The sequence below is a fragment of the Haemaphysalis longicornis genome, unplaced genomic scaffold (assembly GCF_048455015.1).
Source record: "Haemaphysalis longicornis isolate Haplotype H1 unplaced genomic scaffold, Haemaphysalis longicornis Haplotype H1 scaffold_15, whole genome shotgun sequence".
Taxonomy (NCBI): domain Eukaryota; kingdom Metazoa; phylum Arthropoda; class Arachnida; order Ixodida; family Ixodidae; genus Haemaphysalis; species Haemaphysalis longicornis.
In genome coordinates this window covers 16,277,205-16,296,686 of record NW_027526257.1, presented here as the reverse complement: position 1 = coordinate 16,296,686, position 19,482 = coordinate 16,277,205, and positions in this window count along the sequence as shown.

Below are 19,482 nucleotides of genomic sequence, written 5' to 3'. Positions count from 1 at the left end.
ATGAAATTGTACATGAATATATGCCAGTATCTGTGTGCACGCACGCATATTATCTACACAGCAACGACTGGATAAACGTGAATATGTCGGTATATTTGTGTACACACCAGCATATTCTCTGTATGTGCATACATATCGCACACTGGATACATGTATTACATATACACAAAAGCACAGCAGTGAATAGCAAGCCGTACACTGCAATGTTAGGAAATACTTGGCATGATATTTCGCAGATGCACATAGAGGAAACGCGATCAGTTTTGAAAGTTTACACTGAAAAAATCTTTCCACTGTAAACACAAAATTACTAGATACTTTAATTTCCAATGGAATCGTGTTCCATATTTTCGCTCTGTAGTATTCTATGAGACTTTGGCCGTGGTTATTTCTAGTGATTGGTAGGTTAAAGTTCCCATGGTTTGCATGGCGAGTATTTTTGTTGGGAATTGTGAACAGATCGACTGGCATTGGGTAGTTGTTGTGTATCACCTTATTTATTATGATTGCAACTTTCAGTTCAGCTGTGAGCGCCAAGGGAAAAATCTGTAGGTCGCGGAATAGCGGGGCACTTGGTGCGCACCAGGGTGAGAACGTTATGGTGCGTAAAGCACGCTTCTGCAATCGAACCAGAGGTTCGAGATGTGTTCTGAATGTAAAAGCCCATGATTCGCAACAGTAAGTGAGGTGGCAGTGGAACAGGGTAAAATAAATTTGCTCTTAATATAGGACCGCTAAAATAGGTTCTAGTTCTTAGCAATATGAAGCATATACAGGCAAGTTTTGAACAAACGTTTTCAATGTGGGCTTTACAATTCAATTGTGAATCTAGTGTGACGCCAAGGTATTTATTGCAGTCTACTTGTTCCAGTTCGCAGTTGTCTACGAATATTTTAGGGGCTGTATCCATTGCAGGCCTCGGTTTCGATTGAAAGACAATATATTTTGTTTTGGTTCCGTTTATTGTTAGTTTATTACCCTTGGACCAATGACAAATGCGCGTTAATTCTACATTAGCACTAGCCTCCGCCTTAGCTATTGTTTTCTCTGTAAATATTATTGCAGTATCGTCGGCGTAAGACTTAGCCTGAGAGCATGTTAGTATGCTGGGAAAATCATTTGTGTAAAGAGAAAACAAAATAGGCCCCAGCACTGACCCTTGTGGGATTCCAATATTAATAGCCGAGAGGGAGGATTTTGTAGTTGTCAAGTGAAACGTATTGCTTTCTGCCAGATAAGTAACTTGAAAATAGGCCATACGTGCAATTGCTGAACCCGAAGATTCGCAATTTGTCTTGAATATAGCGTGATCCACAGTATCGAATGCCTTCTTTAGATAAAAAAAAACTACTAAGGCCGTGTCACCATTGTGGAAAGAGGTGTGTATTTTTTGGGTTAATTCCATTACAGCGGTGGACGTCGACATATTTGCCCGAAAGCCATGCTTGCTGCTCATATTTACATCATTCTGAACTAAATAGTTTCGCAATTGAATTGAAATGAGTTTTTCAAAGATAGTGTTTATGACACTGAGCACTGGAATCGGGCGATAACTACCAGGGTCATTGACGTCTCCGGCTTTACATACGGGAACAACCTTAGCAAGTTTTAAAATGTTGGGGTAAACACTCATATGCAACGCATGGCTAAAAATTCTTAGTAGCACTGGAGCAAGGACGTCGATGCTATCTTTCAATGTCCTGATGGTTATCCCGTCCTGTCCAGTAGCTTTTTGGTTTACCAAGCTGGTAACTACAGATATCAGTTCGCCATGAGTAATGTCACGCAGCGAAAACGTGTCCTGTAATTGTGGTAAATTTACTTTAAATGAGGTAGGGGTACGCCGGGAACTAATTACTCACCAATGTTGACAAAAAACGTGTTAAATTCGTCTGCTTTGTCAGAGTTAACTACCGTATAAACCGGAATATAGGTCGAGTTTTTTTCCAAAAAAATCCGCACAAAAGTCACCCCTCGTCTTATATAGCGGTCATTGGCAGAATGTAAATCCTTGTCTGGCAACAATGTGCAAGCGTAGTCCGTCGCCATCGCCATTCGTGTCGGACTACTCTCTCGCACTATCAGCCCTTTATTTGATTTCGCTTTTCTCTAGTTTTTTGTCGTTTACTCGTCTATTATGCGTGCGTGCGTACATTTCTGTACGTCTCTGTTCCGAGATGAGTGGCGGCAGTCGACGCCAGTTCACCGCGGCGTTTAAGCTGACGGCGATTGAGTCACCGAGCAGAATGGAAATATGGAGATATGGCGGCGCAACGCCAGTTAGGCGTTTCGGAGAAAAGTGTGCGGTACTGGCGGAGCCAGAAAGCTAAGCTGTGCGCGTGCAACCCCCGAAACCGATCGTTCCTTGGACGTCAAGCGGTGCACCCCGAGTTGGAGAACAAAGTGGCGGACTTCGTCCGGGAACTTCGCTCACGATCGCTCCTGAGGCCATGCGCGGACCGGCTCCGCGAACTGTACAATGAGTGGATAGCCGGCGACAACAAAAAGACCTATACGGGCCGGCTGCGACCGTGTCAAGCTGGGTGTCCTCCTCTGGGCAGTCGCTGCCCGAAGGCATGGTTACACGAGCGTTCAGGAAGTGCTCCATCAGCAACGCGCCTGATGGCATGGAAGATGACAGTGCGAAGCAGTCATCCTCGGACGACTCTGAGAGCTCGGACGAGTGACTTCGGCAGGCATAGTGAGTGGCAGTGACGGACGGGCGCCGAAAATAAATATAGACATCGTGAGTGCGCTTCTGTGGCGAATTATTTTTTTTTTGTCAACTTTGCCCACCTCAAGGTAGGGGGTCGACCTATATACCGGGTCGACCTATAATCCGGTTTATACGGTATATCCGGGGTTATGTTTTTCTTAACAGGGCGTCCTATGGCGTTGTTAATTATATTCCATGTTTGTTTGGTGTTTCCATTCGCATGTTGCATCAGTGACATATAGAATTCCTTTTTCCGCTTCCTGGTCATGCCAACCACAAGGTTACGGGAATCACGAAAACGCTGAAGATAGTAAAGGTTATTTTTGTGCTATTTCCACCTATGGTACCAAGTATCCTTTTCTTTGATAGCCTCAAGTATCGAGTGGGTCATCCAGGGACAGAGGGGTTCAGTGTATTTGTTAGTATTATACGTAGTACTTTCATCTATTGCGCGTTTTAGAAACTCGATCAGGTTTGCGTGTTCTTTGTGGACGTCAGAATCAAATATAATACTTGTGTTTATATCGGCTATTTTAAATGCAGAGCATTTCTTTGACTCACGATGTCACCCGGTGTTGGCGTGCCTCGGCGTCCGCAACAGCCGTTCCAGGTGCGCCCTCTCCCCAACTCCTCCTCTCCCGCATCACTCTACCCTCCTCGCTCTCAACAACAGGTCCGCACCCCTCCCCCTACACTATATAAAAAAATAATACTTACCGGCGCCTGGTTTCGATCCCACGACCCTGCGGGCGGAACGCAAGGTACATGGTACTCTACCCTCAGCGCCACAAAGCCGACACTGAATGGAAGGCTACGAACGCACCTTATATCCTTGACTCATTCAAACTATGTCACGAAGCTGCTGATACAACGCATTTACTACCACCAACTCCCCAAACACTAAACGTTAACGCAATACACCCACCCCCTATGCGACGCATTTCCTCGAGTCCAGCTCGCGGGGAGATGGGCCTTTTTCTTTGAAGCGTTGTGTAGTTAATTCTTCCTTTGCCAGTAGCATGATTTATGTTAACGGATGACTGTTTTTTACCCAAGAGCGCAAACACTGGTGAGTGGTCAGTAATGGGTACATCGTAAAAACCAGCACAAATTTGTTCCTCATTGCTCAGGATATGGTCGATACATGTGGAGGAAGTGCCAGTCTGGTAGGTACGGAAATCAGGTTTTTGTAGTTGTGCGACTGTAATAAAAGGAGGTAGTCTATATTCTGGTTATGGGCAGTGTCCAGATTAAAGTCACCGCTGTTTATAACAGGACCTTTATGAATCTGGCTTATATTGCCTAAAATGGTTTCTATTAAATCTAGGAACTGCACCACACCAGAATTTGGCGGCCGATAAAGCGCGCCAACAACTATGCCATCATGTAGTCTGATAAAAACAGATTCCAGTCTTGATCGTTTAGCAGCACGTCATTCAAAACAGTGTACTGCAAGGATGACTTAATGTAAAGGGCAACGGCCCCTCCTCGTGAGCGGTTGTTTCTGGAACTGCAAACGGCACTGTATCCAGTGATAGAATAATTTTCACCTACTTTAAGCCAGGTTTCCGATAAAGCAATAACATCGAACGTGAAACTGTGCTTGGCTAAAAATGTCAAAAGCAAGTATTCATTTTTTCGAACACTGCGTATGTTGCAATGAAACGCAGAAAAACTCGGATTTTTTTTGTATTGTGTCGTTCACGTGATTAAAGGAGAACATTGTTGTGCAAAAAGTCGGAAATGCCTAGCGGCCTTGCGTGACCAGTTTAAACAACCTTTTCGAGATCCTCCTCGGATATTATACGTAGGACTCGTGAATTTTTTGTTTTCCTCATGAGGATTTTTCCTTCATTCACCCACGCGAACTTCCAGTTCTTGTAACGTTTAGCCTGGATGGCTTTGCCCAGAAGAACCTTGTTCTCTGGGCACAGGTGACCGTTTACATATATCGGCTCATTAGAATCCAGACCTAGCACGGACGTGCTGAGCCTTTGCTTTTTGGCTTTGAGCATGAACTGGTCACGCCTCTCTCTCGAAATGAACTTGACAGCAATGTTCGGTTTGTTCTTGTCTTTTGTAGGGACAGGGTGGATAGCGTCAACGTCCTTAACGTTCAGTTCGGTTTTCAAACAACCGGCTAGTGTCAGCATGATTTCTGGCAGCGACTCCTCAGTGCTCGGCGGCACACCTTTGATTTCTAAGTTGTTCCTGCGGCTGTACTGCTTCAATTGTATTATCTCTTGCCGCATCTGGCTAACTTCTACTTTCAGCTGCTTCGCATCAGCATGGTCTTCTAGCTGTTTCTGTTTGACTGCCGAAACGTCCAACTTTGAGGTCCAACTTTGAGCAGAAGGATGTCCACTCACGCTCAGCCAGTTTACACATATGCCGCAGAGTGCGCTTCTGCGCCCGTCTAGATGCTCTAATGTTATGAGGTGCCAAAATTTTGTGCGCTCGTACTTCTGCCCGCCGGTGTATGGCACGAAGCCTCTCAAACTCGGCTTCGGCGGCATAGCATAACTTGGGTAAAATGAAAGTCTTCATGCTCGTTTTGCATGCCGTAGCGATCGTTTTTATAAAGTCATTTTACGACATCACTGATCCCAGACCGTCTTAGACGGTTGGGGTGAAAACATCCGAGATTTTGAATGTATGTATGTATTTATTGTTCTTAGGAAAAGCAAGATCCAGCAACAGGCGTAAATTCTCTCGCCTAGGGGGCGGACACTGGAACACCTGCTGGTGTAGGGGGGGGATAGGGGGAAAATAATACATAGGAATAGGAGGATAGGGGAGAAGATTGACATTACAATGTATATAACACACACAAGGGTAAATATAAAACACAAACGAGAAAAACAAGAGGAATAAGAAAAAAAAGGAGTTACACATTGAGAAAATAACATTACAGAGAAACACTAGATATAGACAACACATGAATCTACAAAGGACAATATGTAGCACACATGTAAAGGGGACACAAACACACACACACACACACACACGCACACGCACACTCACACGCACACGCACAGACACGCACGCACACACACACACACAAGTACAGAAGCTGCTTCAGCATCAGCACTCCACCACAATCTGGGCAGTGAGGCAGGGTTGTAGTGGAGCGCGCTGTGCAGCTCCGAGGCCCGCAGGTATGTACCCATGGTCTCGAGCACTTTGTCTCGCTCCCTAGCACTGCCCGGGGGCCAAAGGAGCTCCTCAAGTGGCCGCACTCAGTGAAGCACGACCAGCACCTCTGCCCGCCCTGCCGCAAACTTGGGCCACTCGTATAGTACGTGCGGTAGGGACTGCACGGGCGCACGGCAGTGAGTGCAGGCGGGACTGGTCGCCCGCCCCAGACGGTGCTTCCGCTCCGCCGTCCACACGTCCCTCACGTGGAGACGCAGGATGGCCGAGTGCAGTCGTCGAGGCAGGCGTGAGGCCCGCACAGGCGGCAGGCCACCTGCGACACGCAGCCGCGGATCCGAGTGCCTGGTCAGGATGTGTCGCTGGATGAGCAGGCGGGCGTCGTCCGCTGCCGCCTGAGCCACCACGTCCGACGGATGCAGTGCGTGTGCCCCGGCAGCCAGCTCGTCCGCCCGCTCGTTGCCATCCAGACCAATGTGGGCGGGGACCCACTGCAGGCACAGTTGAGTGCCTTGGTGTGCCAGCTGTGCCGCCTTCTCCCGGATTCCCCGTACCAACAGGGAGTGCGAGTCTCCGTCCTGAAGACGCACCAGGGCTCCTACTCGGGAGTCACCCAGCAGGGCGCAGCGCTCGGGCAAGGGCTCCATCTAGAGCAGCAGGTGCAGGCCCAGTCCGACCCCCACCAGCTCAGCCGGGGCCGAAGAAGAGGCATACGACAGCCGCGCCTGTCGGGTGGCCTCTCCTACCACGGCGGCCGCTGCGGCCGACCCCTGCTGCTGCCGCACCGAGCCATCCGTGTAAACTAGGGCGTGGCCGTCTAGGTCGCCCCAGACGACACCCCGAGTCAGCTGCAGTTGCCCGCTGTAGGGAGTCCGCCGCTTGCTGCGCAGCCCCGGAATGTCCAGCTGCACGTCAGCTGCCAGAACAGGAGCGGGGCCATCAGGTCCCGCGTCCACGGCGCCCACCACCTCCTCGTAGAGCATCAGCATGCGCCCCATGCGCGAGTGGTGATGGCTCCTCAGCCGCCGCAGCAGCGGACCGCCCCCTCGGCGCGTCGCAGCCGGTCAATCTGGCCAAGTGCCCGACGTCAGCTGTCATCTCTAGGGTCCACGCTCCCGCCTCGGCCAGCGTCTTCTCGCACGGCGAGCTCTGGGGCAGGCCGAGGCAAGCGCGGACCCCCTTGCGGTGGGCTCCCTCCAGCTGCCGCCAGGTGGGTTTCCGCAGGGTCACCAGTGGGAGCGCGTACATAAGAAGACCCACCGCCGAGGCACTGTACAGACGGAGGGCCGTCCGCTGCGAGCAGCCACTGTCCCTGGCCACCATCTTGTGCACTGCTGTGGTGGACAGCTGCGCCCTGGCTCGGAGCTCCTTGGACACCTTCCGGATGTTCAGTCGGTGGTCTAGGGTGAGCCCCAGGCACCGCAACCTGGTCCTCCACTGGAGCTCCTCGCCATGGATGGTCAGGCGCCGGGTCCATCCAAGGGCGGCGGCGTCCGGATGCACCAGCATGGCGTCTGTCTTTGTCGTCGACAGCTGTAGGCCGACACCCGCCAGCTTGGCACGGACTGCATCCATTGCCGCCTGCAGTTGCCGTACAATGGCTCGGCCCTGAACCTTGGGCCCCAGCACCCACAGGGCGATGTCGTCGGCGTACACCAAAATGTACACTCGGTGGCCCCCTCCTCTGGGCAGGCAGCCTGGCAGGGCTGCCATCACCAGGGTGAAGAGGAAGGGCCTGGTGACGGAACCCTGTGGGATGCCCACGTACACCGGCCGGGTGGCCGACAGGGTGTCCCCCACCTGCACCTGCTCTGTGCGGCCCGTCAGGAACGCCTCGGCGAAGCCCCGCAGCTTGCCCACAATGCCGGCCTCCTCCATGGCCGGGGAGATGGCATGACGCTGCAGGTTGTCGAAGGCGCCCTTCACGTCCAGCAGCACCAGGGCGGCCCAGGGCTGCCCAGGGTCCTTGAACACGCTTGGTGGCCCTGGCGTGTTCAAGGACCACCACGACGTCGGCGATGGAGTCGGTGGCTGCTTGGAACCTCCGGAAGCCCGTTAGCTGCTCGGGGATGGCCTCTTCCTCCGCAGCGATGGCATCCATCCTCCGCAGTGCCACCCGTTCGAGCAGCTTGCAGCCGCAGGATGTGAGGGCCACAGGCCGGTACGCCGTGACTGCCACAAGGCCCTTGCCTGGCTTTGGTATGGGCCGCAAGATGGCCAGCAGCCACTCAGGTGGCAGCTGGCCCGTGTCCCATATGACGTTGTAGGCGGCCAGGAGCCGGCCGAACCCCAACTCATCCAGACTGCGCATCATCTGCTAGGTGAGGCCGTCTGCTCCTGGCGCCGACTTACGATTGCAGCTGCGGAGGGCACAGCGGAGCTCAGTCTCTGTGATGGGGGCGTTGTTGATGGGGGCCGGTGCACCTCCCCCGTCTCAGCAACAGCAGCAGCATTCCGCCTGGTGTGGCGGCAAGAAGTGTGCAGCGAAAAGGTTGGCCAACTCCGCAAAGCTGGCTTGCTTGCGGATGGCCATGGCATCCAGGGGGTTGCGGTTTCTTTGGGGCTTCATGATGGAGTTGAAGATGCCCCAGAGGCGGTGGCAGCGTGGGGCGCCCTCCGAGCTGACGCATAGCTCGGCCCAGCGCTGCCGGCTCAGGCGGTTGGCGTGACGGCGGCACGCCGCACCCACTCGCCGGTAGGCCGTCCAGTCCGCCTGCTCCACCGAGCACTGGGCCTTCCTCTCCGCGCGGTTGCGCACCGCCCGCAGCTGCAGCAGCTTCACGTCTGGCGTGGTGGCCCCCTCGGCTACTGTGCAGCTCTGTGTGGCTTGCCTGGCGCAGCAAACGAGGCCCCGGAACAGCTGAGCTCCTTCCCCCAGGTCCTGCTCGGCGAGGCAGCGCCGGAACCAGTCCCAGTGGGTGACGTGGTGCAGTGCGGCTCGCTTGGCTGTCCTGTCGGGTGGTGCGATGTGCAATGGGTAGTGGTCGGAGCCCCACGTGCTGGGCTCCCTCCTCCAGGTGGCCTCAACCCCGGCTGACCATAGGGGCAGATCAATGGCGGTGGCTGCGCAATTGCCACGCCGGAAGGTGCTCTCACCAGTGTTCAGCGCAGACAGGTTTAGGCGCAGCATGGCGTCCCACAGATGCTCTCCGCGAGCGTGCATCCTGCCATCTCCCCACGCAGTGTGGTGTGCGTTGAAGTCACTACAGAGGAGATGGCGGGCTGCGCACAAGAACACCAGCCGATCCAGGAGCCACGCGTCCCTGGGCTGACCAGGGCACACGTACACACTGCACACTGTAATGTCTGCACCACCCGCACTGAACCTTAACGTCACTGCCGCGCACTCCTGCACCACTGCCGTCACCGCACTGGTATCCAGCTCTGCGTGCTGCACATCGTTCCTCACAAACAGTGAGGCACGCGAGGTTCCTGGGAGGTGGGACGGGTCGCCACACACCACCGCCGAGCACTGGGCACTGTCACATGCCGTAGGGCTGTGATAGCCGATGTAGCCCGGCAGGCGAATCCCCCCCGAGCCGTCCCTTCCCACTCGCACATAGCTCTCCTGTAGAGCCACGACATGGGGCTCGTGCTGCAGCAGAAATGCACTCAACTCCGCACGACGCGGTCGCAGAGAATTGACGTTCCACTGCAGCACTGTACGCGCCAGGGGCTGTGAGCGACGGCTCCTAGCCATGGGGGGGGGGCTCGGGGTGTGGCTGTTCCCGAGAGAGCGGCTGCTTGCACCAGCTCTTCCGACCTCGCTTCGACCGCGCCGGGGCTGCCTGGCTGCTGGGCTGTCGCTGGGCTGTCTGCTGCGTCCCGGAGGTATTGCTGCTGCTGCCTGGCTGCTGGCGCATCGTAGCGGGAGCGACAGGCGTCGGCTGGGGCTGGGTGGCCGCTCGCAGGGCCGCACGGACGTCAAAGCAAGAGGCAGGGGCCGGGGCTCGTGCTAGTTCTGCACACGTTAACGTTTTGTACACCTGACGTGGCGCGTCAGAATAAGTGTCGAAGTTATACCATGATCCCGTGAATAAATAACGGGCGTAGGCGAATTGATATCTTAAATCACAAGCATTGCAAAGAAGCCTGCAGAAACACTAAAAAAGCAAAACGATTGCTATAAGTTACGACGCTGAAATTTTTCAGTTGCAATTTGAAATTTGAAAGTTGAAATATTTCAGTTGAAAGCTATACAAGTTGATAGAATCAGAAAAATATGCGTTCGGGTTTTTCTCAAAAAAAGAAAGCTTTCGATACCTTTGGCCATTAGATTTTTCAAACGAAGCTATTGAAGTATGTAATACGGGATTTTGGAAAAAGTCTCCCCTAATTTGCTTATTTATTAGAAAAGAATATGCCAAGCTAAGGACACTCCCCCGCACCCCCCGCAGTGTGGAGCATAAAGCGTGGTGCACCTTAAGGATCGAAATTAGGTCATTTTCTCTAATTCACGTTACAATAATATATGTATACCACGATCACCTAGACGTATGTACGCAGATGATAAAGACGTTTTCCCTTCTTTCTGTGATGAAAGTGAACATGAATTGGAGATGTGATGAACTGAACAAGAGTTGGAGATTAACAAATACTAAAACTATTTGTCCGTATGTTTAATGCGAGACAAGCGGGAGTAAAACGTAAAAAAGGCCACCTACATATTGCTACAGCTCATGCATTCAGCGACAGGTCAAAAAGGAGCTCTACAGTGATGACTGTACGGGCAGTCAATCCCCTTATAGCAAGAAACCAGATGCGCGTGTTCTGGCGCATGGAAGTGAAAGAAGAGGAGGCTGGTGTGTGTGTCGCCCGGTGCCTGCATTGCCAGTACTCTCGTGACTTGGCTCATTGGGGCACTAAACTAATGAATTCCACTTAACGAACCTCAACATTACCCGAATATTCTGATGGAGGAGCCGGGTAGAGACTGTGAACCCCGCATGTACCAAGAAGGAGGCGCTGAGGAAGACAGAGTGCCCGACAGGGAGCTGACGCCTGTACCTCAACGTACCAGTCTTCAGGTTCGAGGCACCTCACCTGAGTTTTACCACTGCCCATGACAACCTTCGTAGCGGCATACGTATTGCGCCCATGACCACTATGGGAAACGACGACGTCACACCAAGTCAGTTCATTTTTCATCAGCCCCGAACGCCTCCCACTTTTCATACAGTCGTCTTTGAAGTCCCGAAGGATTGGTTTGAGCTTCATTAACGGGTTGCGAAATTCAAAGGATGGGACCAAGGGCGAAAGCTTTTCAATTTGTACTTCTCACTCGATGAATACGCAAGGAGGTGGCTTTAAAACCATGGAACGGAATGGTCAACCTGGGATGAATTTCGGTGTAGATTTCAGCTACCCATGCGCGGAATGACCGCAAGGAAAAGGCGGAAGCTGCACGACAATCTCACCGTTAAAACGAGAGCATGCCCGTCATGAGGGAGATACGGCCGAAGATGCGAAGATACAGCCCGCCTTTTCAGGCCTGCTGACCCCGACATGGTCGATGACAATTAGCTCCCTCACCTTATGCGAGATGTTAAACAGGAGCGGTTGGCCCGGTTAGTGCGCAATCCGCGGCGTATCGTTCTTGAGTTTGTCAATAAAGAGCCGAAAATGAAAAGTACGCCCGAGCAGCGCTCCAGACACTATGACCGCAGTCAGGCATGCGCGTTGGTCGACGTTCTCTCTGCTGTCTTGGGCACCAGTCCAGACGCCTTGCATAGGCTGATTAGTTCGGTCGTTCGGTAAAAATTTCGCCGATCGCAACTGCCACCGGCTTCCCCGACGTATATGCCTCGCTGTCACAAGACATCCTGAAGGAAGTGAAGCAAGTGGTTCGGGAGCCCGTTGAACTCAATATGCCGGCTTCGCGCAACTCGGCTACATACGCCGCCGCTCTCCAGCATACCGCTCGTACGCCACTCAAAGTGTCGCCACCGCAACGGCAGCCGCCACCTATGGCGCGTCGGCTGACGCCGCCGTGGCTCCTCGCAGCCGGGATATCGATGCTCCCCGACGACCATTCGCAAGACAGACCTTTGGCGTGTACCGTATAACCGGCCACTGTGTTTTCATTGCGCTGAAGCCAGCCATCTCTACAGGTTACGCAGCTACCGACATGCTGGCCTCCGCGGCTTTCATGCCAACGCACACTGCCCGCAGAACGGTGAACGGCCTCCTGAAATTGAGAGTGTACTTCTTGCACAGCACACTTTATCGTTGTCTAGCTGTGAGTTAATAACCCAAGCAGCAGAAATTGCGAAGCCCAAGCATGGCAAATAATAAGTGGCCAATGTGTCCGCGCTTGGCAATATTTCTGCCGCCATTATTGGCTGGCGCTTGAGAACCGTGACAAGCCAACAATTAGCCAAGCTCTGGAAGGCCAATATTCGACAACGCTTGGCAAAGTATGTTGCCACTATAATGCATATGGGTAGACCCCACGTCATTTTCATGCACAAGTATGACTTTGTGGCCAGTCGTTATGACAAATGCCTATTTTATGAGTTGCCTCGCGGCCCGATTTCCGCTTTATACACGCCATTATACAGGAAAATATTTAACAAGTTCGCATAATTATTTATTCATTGCTCACTCGGTAAATAATTTCTTGTACAATGGCATGTATAAAACAGCCCCGACGCACAATAAACAATCTGCATCGACTTTGCGAAGCAATTACGCGACTTGTAAAAACAATTCAGCAATTAACACAACCCACCGAGTCTCTTTGTAGTTTTCTTTTATTATGCACTTGAAATTTCCTGGTTTACAATGGTTTACAGGTTTACAATCAGAAACCTGGCTTAACAGTGGCAAGAATACGAACACAAACACGAAAGCACACACCAACACAATAGTCGAGAAAAAATTAAAAAAGAAAGCGCTGCTCATGAAGCGCAAACCAATTATGCTTCGTTTACCTGCTAAAGATGCCTGCAAAACAGAAGCATTCAGGTAAATGAAAACAAGACCCTCCTCCCCGGTAATTCACCGACCTGCCAAGATCACAATATGTTGTTGAACAATACTATTGTAGAATAGCCCAGCGTGGAAGGCTTGTATCTCTCTTGTGTTCTGTTCTCCAGGAGGCGTGGCGTCCACCCGGACCCAGACATCACTCTTGCGAATGTGCCAATTCCTGTGAACAAGGAGCACAAGTTTTTAGGTATTTTATTCGACGAAAAACTTACATTCATCCCACATATCAGACAGCTCAAATGCAAATGCTTAAAAACAATGAATATTCTTAAGGTCCTCTCACATCAATTTTATGGTGCCGACAAGCAACTCCTGCTGCGCCTGTACACAGCGTTGGTGGGGTCTCGGCTCGACTACGGCAGTGTCGTGTATGGGTCCGCTACAAAAACAGCACTGAAAATGCTCGACCCAGTGCTGCATCTTGGCCTTCGCCTCTCATGTGGCGCATTCCGCACTAGCCCTGTTGAAAGTCTTTATGTCGAGTGTGACAAATGGTGCCTAGGGCATCAGCGGGAGTATGTTGACCTGTTGTATGCATCCTAGATCGTGTCTCTGACCAACCATCCTTTTAATCCCATCATGAACGATAGATCAAATTTACAACTCTTTTTAAACAGGCCATCTATTCCCTTACCGTTCTCTCTCAGAGTTAGGGAGGAGGCTTCTGCACTCAATGTCCCCCTTTCAGACACGCACAAGACACCCATTCATAATTTCATCGCACCATGGCATCTTCGTCCTGTAACATGCGACCTGTCATTCACTGTAGTAGAAAAAAATAGGGTACCCAGGAATGCAATTCTGCAGCACTTCCTGTTCCTGCAGGACAAGTACAGGTGCGCAGAATTCTATAGCGATGCGTCCAAAACTGGTTCTACTGTCTCTTGTGCAGCGCATGGACCAAATTTAATTTTAGAGTTATCAAAACAATGAATTTTCACAGCAGTATTTGCACGGCAGAAGCGTATGGCGTTTTACTCGTGTCAAATCACATCCTCGAACATAAGATTCCAAAGTCCATCGTCTACACAGATTCTCTAAGCGTTGTACAGGCACTGTCATTAGGAAGGTCATCTAAAAACTATGTAATCAATGTTCTTTTCAAGGTACTGATGTCTGCATATGCCTCAAATCTTGAAATAACTATATGCTGGGTACCAGGGCACTTGGAATCCCTGGCAATGAGGCCGCCGACCAAATGGCTGGTGACGCTGCTCTCATGACTACAGTTGACATTACAACAGTACCTTAGACCGACCTAAAGACACACATCAGACGACAGCTACGTAACACATGGCAATTACACTGGAGTCAACAAACAGACAACAAACTACACGTAATAAAACCACAACTGGGACGCTACATAACTGACTGACACAACAGAAACACCGAAGTCGCCCTGGCTAGGCTGCGGATAGGCCACACACATGCGACACACTCCCACCTGCTCACTGGAACTTCGGGACCCACGTGTAGCAGGTGTGGAAAGGGCCTATCTGTAGTCCACATACTAATCACATGTAAGGCACTTGACAAAACACGACACAAACATTTCCCTGAATTATAGAGGCGACACATTCCTTTGCACCCATGATATTTTTAGCCGACGAACCAATGTTTTCTAGTCAGCGTGTTTTTAAGTTTTTAGCTGAGGTAAACTTTCTGCAGCTCTTGTCATATCACGTGTAATCATCCTGGCCCTATAGACCAGCCATTTCCATTGTCTTTTGTTTTGCATCACTTTTACTTTTAGTCACATGTTTTAGTATGTACGGTCTCATCACAATTCAGTAACTTCTTCTTTGGCGCTCTTTGCCCATAGTCGGCCTTGCGCCAATAAAACCCAACTATCATCATCATCAAGGCTTGTCTCTGCTGCATCCGCCACTTGTCCATAGGAAACACCTTTACGTCGTAGCGCCTGTATTAATTAAAAAAATAGCTCACTATAATGCTAAATACATGCTGTTTACTTACTACAGCACCTAGCACCAGCCTTAACATATGTACGTGTGAAAATATTCGGCCTAAAATTCTAGGTTGGTAACACTCGCTATGAAACTTGAAACGTACTGCACTATTCATTTTTGAATACTGCGTTTTACGGTAGCAGTTACTTGGCTCGTTGTTGAGAAAATAGTCCGGAATTTCACCGAAAAAGGGCTTTACTCTTTTGCAGTCGCGCAAGGTACTATGAAAAAAGTCCAATAGACAAAGCAACACTCCAGCGGTGCCGTGAAATTTTTTGTGGCTACTTTAGCCACATAAACAATTACTTGCGACTGCAATGTCGTGCCGTCAACGTTTTATTAGGGTGATTTTGTTTCCTAACAACGGGAGATGAGAGACTACAAGGCAACGCACTACACAATGGGTTCGGAATGCACGAACGTTCACGTTGTTAGATGCGAAGCATCTCATACTCGTGGCTGTGTCCCTCCCTTCCCCGTTGTCGTTGTCCGCCACCCGCACTCTACTGCGCATGCGCGTCTCTTCAGCCCCGTCAGCATTTGGGCTGACGTCAGTGCAGTCCACTATAAAAAGAAATAGTTAGGTGGCGTCCCGTTTCGTTCCCACGAGACTCTAACTGCAACGGGAGGTACGTGGCGCTCTTCCCACTGCGCTACAAACCGACGCGGGAGCATGTGCTACGAACGCGCATCATGTCCTTCACTCATTCAAACTACGACGGACTGAAAACTAATGGGAACTTCAGTCGACCCCATGGCTGCTTCGCATACTACTCAGGGTTCCCCTACGGGAAGATGGTGTAATTTTTTGCAAGATATCTCTGCCAACTTGGAGGTAGAAGAGAAGCCTTGTGACCTTTGAATGCGTTATATTTTAAGGGGTAACCAAATAAAGCGACAAATGAGCGACGCTACAAACCTAACAGATTGGGTTGGGTATTAAACTGTTACGGTGTTGCTGTCGCCGTCCCTCACTTCTGCCTCGTCAGGCGCGCCAGATGCGAATGGAACCAACGGAGAAGCCCAGCGGCAGTGTAATTACTTTGTCGCTCGACAATATCTTTAAGTTGCTTAAAAAATACTGAAACGAAAGCTTCATTCATAGCTAGAGTTTAATGAAGCCAGCCTAATACATCCGCAACTCTTATACTGCACGCTTGTGTTGCGTTAAGGAATGCTGAGCGTCGGGAACCTGTAATGGGAGCACGGCCGCTCGTTCAGAAAACGCGAAGCCGGGAAAAGGATAGAACTGCCCTCACACAATTGGAAGCACATGTATGTGACCACTTAATTCTTCGCAAGAAGTAACAACGCTAAGCAGCACCCACGAGCGCCAGTTGTTATAAACGACAGGTGATATTTTGGCGGGAACGAGCGCGAGCACCCCCGTACCACGCAAGAAAAAATGAAATGGTGACTTACGTTATCAGTAGCGGCTGCAGCAGGCAAACGATGTTATTACACCAGTCAGGTACACTTCGAACACAGCAGCCGAAACCAAAACGCACCTCACAGACATGCACGGGAGTACTACGGCGGTTTCAATTCTACGAAACCTGACAAAAAGAGACGGAGACGTCGGAGAGGCGCGTCCATCCACCAGCCCCGCCGCGGAGAAAAAGAACGCGCAAAGGCACAACGCTCAAGTAGTCCAACAGACACCGTTTCATTAGGACACACAAATGATTCATTCCTACTGAACGTGTAACACTATCTTTCACACTCCTTTGAATACGCTGCACTTTATTTTAAGTACCTTTGTTTTGTGGCATGGTGCTGTGGCTGTTTAGGTAAGTACTTTTTGCTGCGTTGTGGCGTGTTCACCGCGCTCTAACCATCGTCATCCGTCGTGTTGGGACGTGCAACGCGGACTGCAAACTTGTGGTCGAAATGCGCTTTTATCTGTTAGCTCAAGCTCCGCCTGTGATGGGCTTTCCGTGTGACGTTACTTCCGGTCGCACTTTGCTTGGCGCTCAATCAATCTTTCAGCCGAGTTACCCATGAGTGGCGGATAGCTCGGAAGCCAATTGGGACCCATGAAGTTTCCAATTTGGCAATCGGCTTCTGCTGCTTGGAAGGGCGTAGGCGTCACCTTACCTTTACCTGTCGGGAAGCCCTCGTCGCCCCTTCAGCTCACCCCACACCAATTGCAGAGCTCGCGTCAGGAAAACTGAAATCAGCGACCTCGGGAGGTGGGATCGCTGACGCGGAAGCGGGTGGAGATCATTCACTACGCTCTCGACGACGTGCCATAGAACCGACGCAAACAGAAACTGGCAGAAAACGAGCCAAGCTGATCTCGCCGCGAATACGGACGGCCATGACGTTACTGTGCTGGTGGGCACTGGCGCCCACTACTCAGTAATCAGCAGCAACCTGGCAGGGAAGCTAAAGAATGTTCTCCCGCTCTGGAGCGGACCCCACGTTCGCACCGCTTGTGGTCATCTGATTGCGCCTACAGGTCAATGCGCAGCTGGGGTCGGCATCCGTGGCTACGCCTACGTCGCTCACTTTATCGTACTCCCAGTGTTCGAAAGATGTAATATTAGGTATCGACTTTCTACAAGCAAACGGTGCCGTCATTAACGTGCAAGCATCTACGGTTACATTCTGGATAGTAGGAGCCATCGCTACAAACGAGGCAGAAGTGGAGGAAGTCTGCGTCGTCCGCGTAGTCGACGACAACGTTGTGTGGCCATCTTGAAGTAGTTTCGTCGTCTTTCTGATAGCGGACATGCCCCAATGTTGCGAGCGATTAGTGAAAGGCTACACGAACTTGCTTTTAGAAAAGGAAATCTGTGTTGCAAGTAGCCTTGTCCACCTGTCTGATGGCTGCACAAATGTACTCACAAACTTTGGAAACAGGCTCCAACACGTCACAAAAGGAACTGCCATCGCCTCGCCCCACGAGTTTGGTCAACTGGCAGATCTGTGCACCTGGGACAGACCGAACTGATGTATCGGGTTTGAAAGACGTCGTGGGATTAATAAACATCCGCCCAGACCGCTCGCCTGAACAGAAAAAGCAGCTCAGAGACCTCCTCGGGGATTTTTGCTCCTAGAATGTATTGGCAGTAATCCCTTCTTCGCGCTCTGTCTCTTTGGGACAATACACAAAGTTGGCATTATATATTGACATTAAATATTGAAAGTCCAGTTCCATTGTTTGCCGGCCCTTCTGGCCTTCGGCTGCATGAGTGAGATTCCCATATGACGTTTTGCTACTCTTCAAATATCTTGTCTGATAATCTCGGTGTTTCCTGCGTTCTGCGCTAATTCGTTTTTTGGAAAAAAGCAGGTATTGGAGAAAAGCACGAGCTTTCTTTGTTTCAACTATTTTAAGTTCAAGCTTGGATTTTGCCGCACAAATGTGTTAGTCAAAGTTTAATGCATTTTCAAAAGGCCTCCATAATATCAATGTATACAGAATATTCCACTTCTTGGTTAATTTTGCGTAGTTCGTTATGATATACTCTCAACTTAGTAGCAAGCTCACTCAACTCACTCATTGACGGTCGTGTCATTGGGAGGAGGTCTTCAACTTGGCCGATCATTGTCGTGGTTTCTATTCGGACGATGCGCCGTTTTTCGAGAAGGGCCTCCATGGTCCGGTCCAGCGACGCGTCGATTGTAAGAGCTGAAGACCGGGCTCAGAAGGCAGACGTCGGCGTCGTCTCCGCGTCGGTCTTGACTCCTCTCACAGTCTACAACTTGTTCTTGGGCTTCCCCGCTCTTCGCTGAATCGCTTACTTTCCGGTGCGGCTTAATTACCGAACTCCAGTGGTGAGGAGGCGGTCGAACAGAAGCAGAATTCTCTCGCTGTAGCTCGCCTTTGGTGGTCGCTTCTCCCGGGCTTCGCGGCCGCCAAATATGTGGAGAAAGGAACGACCCATGGACCCTTCCCGTTGACGTCTTTAATCAAACACAGTTGTGATATTGATAGCGGGCACGAGAGTACCATACCTGCCTATTCAACAACAACTCATAGCGCGTATCCTACAAGGGGCGTGAAACCATCCCGAATCAAGTAAGAGAAATTCAACAAGACGATATAATTCAATTATCTAAAATTCCGATGGCATCCACTGTGGTGCTTGTCGAGAAAATACAAAACTTTGCGCTTATGGGTCGATTAAGGAAAACTGAATCGCGTTTGCAAAAAAGACGTCTACTCGTTCCCGCGCATAGACGATGCCAGGGACCGGTGGCTCACTGCAAAATATTTCTCGTTCTTAGGTCTTAAAAGCGGATACTGGGGGATCGATGTTGACTAGCGAGACCGCGTTTGTCACCCCCGAAAGGCTATACTAGTTCAAAGACCTCCCATTCGGTCTTTGCTCAGCACCCGCTACATTCGAGCGAGTGATGGATTCTGTCTTGGCCGGTCACATTGCAGTCATGTCTCGTTTACCTTGGAGATGTCATCGTGTTCTCCGCAATCGAAGAACATCTACACAGGTTTAGATTGGTCCTAAAAGCCATAAATTCGGCTTAATTACTATAAAACCTGGAAAATGCCAATATGGCTACCAGCAGCTGCGCTTTCTATGACATCTTTTTAGCTACGAGCGAGTCTCCCCGGACCCGGCAAATACGGCAGCTGTTGCAGGTTTTCAGAGCCCAGCTGATAAATAGGCCGTTTGGCACTTTCTG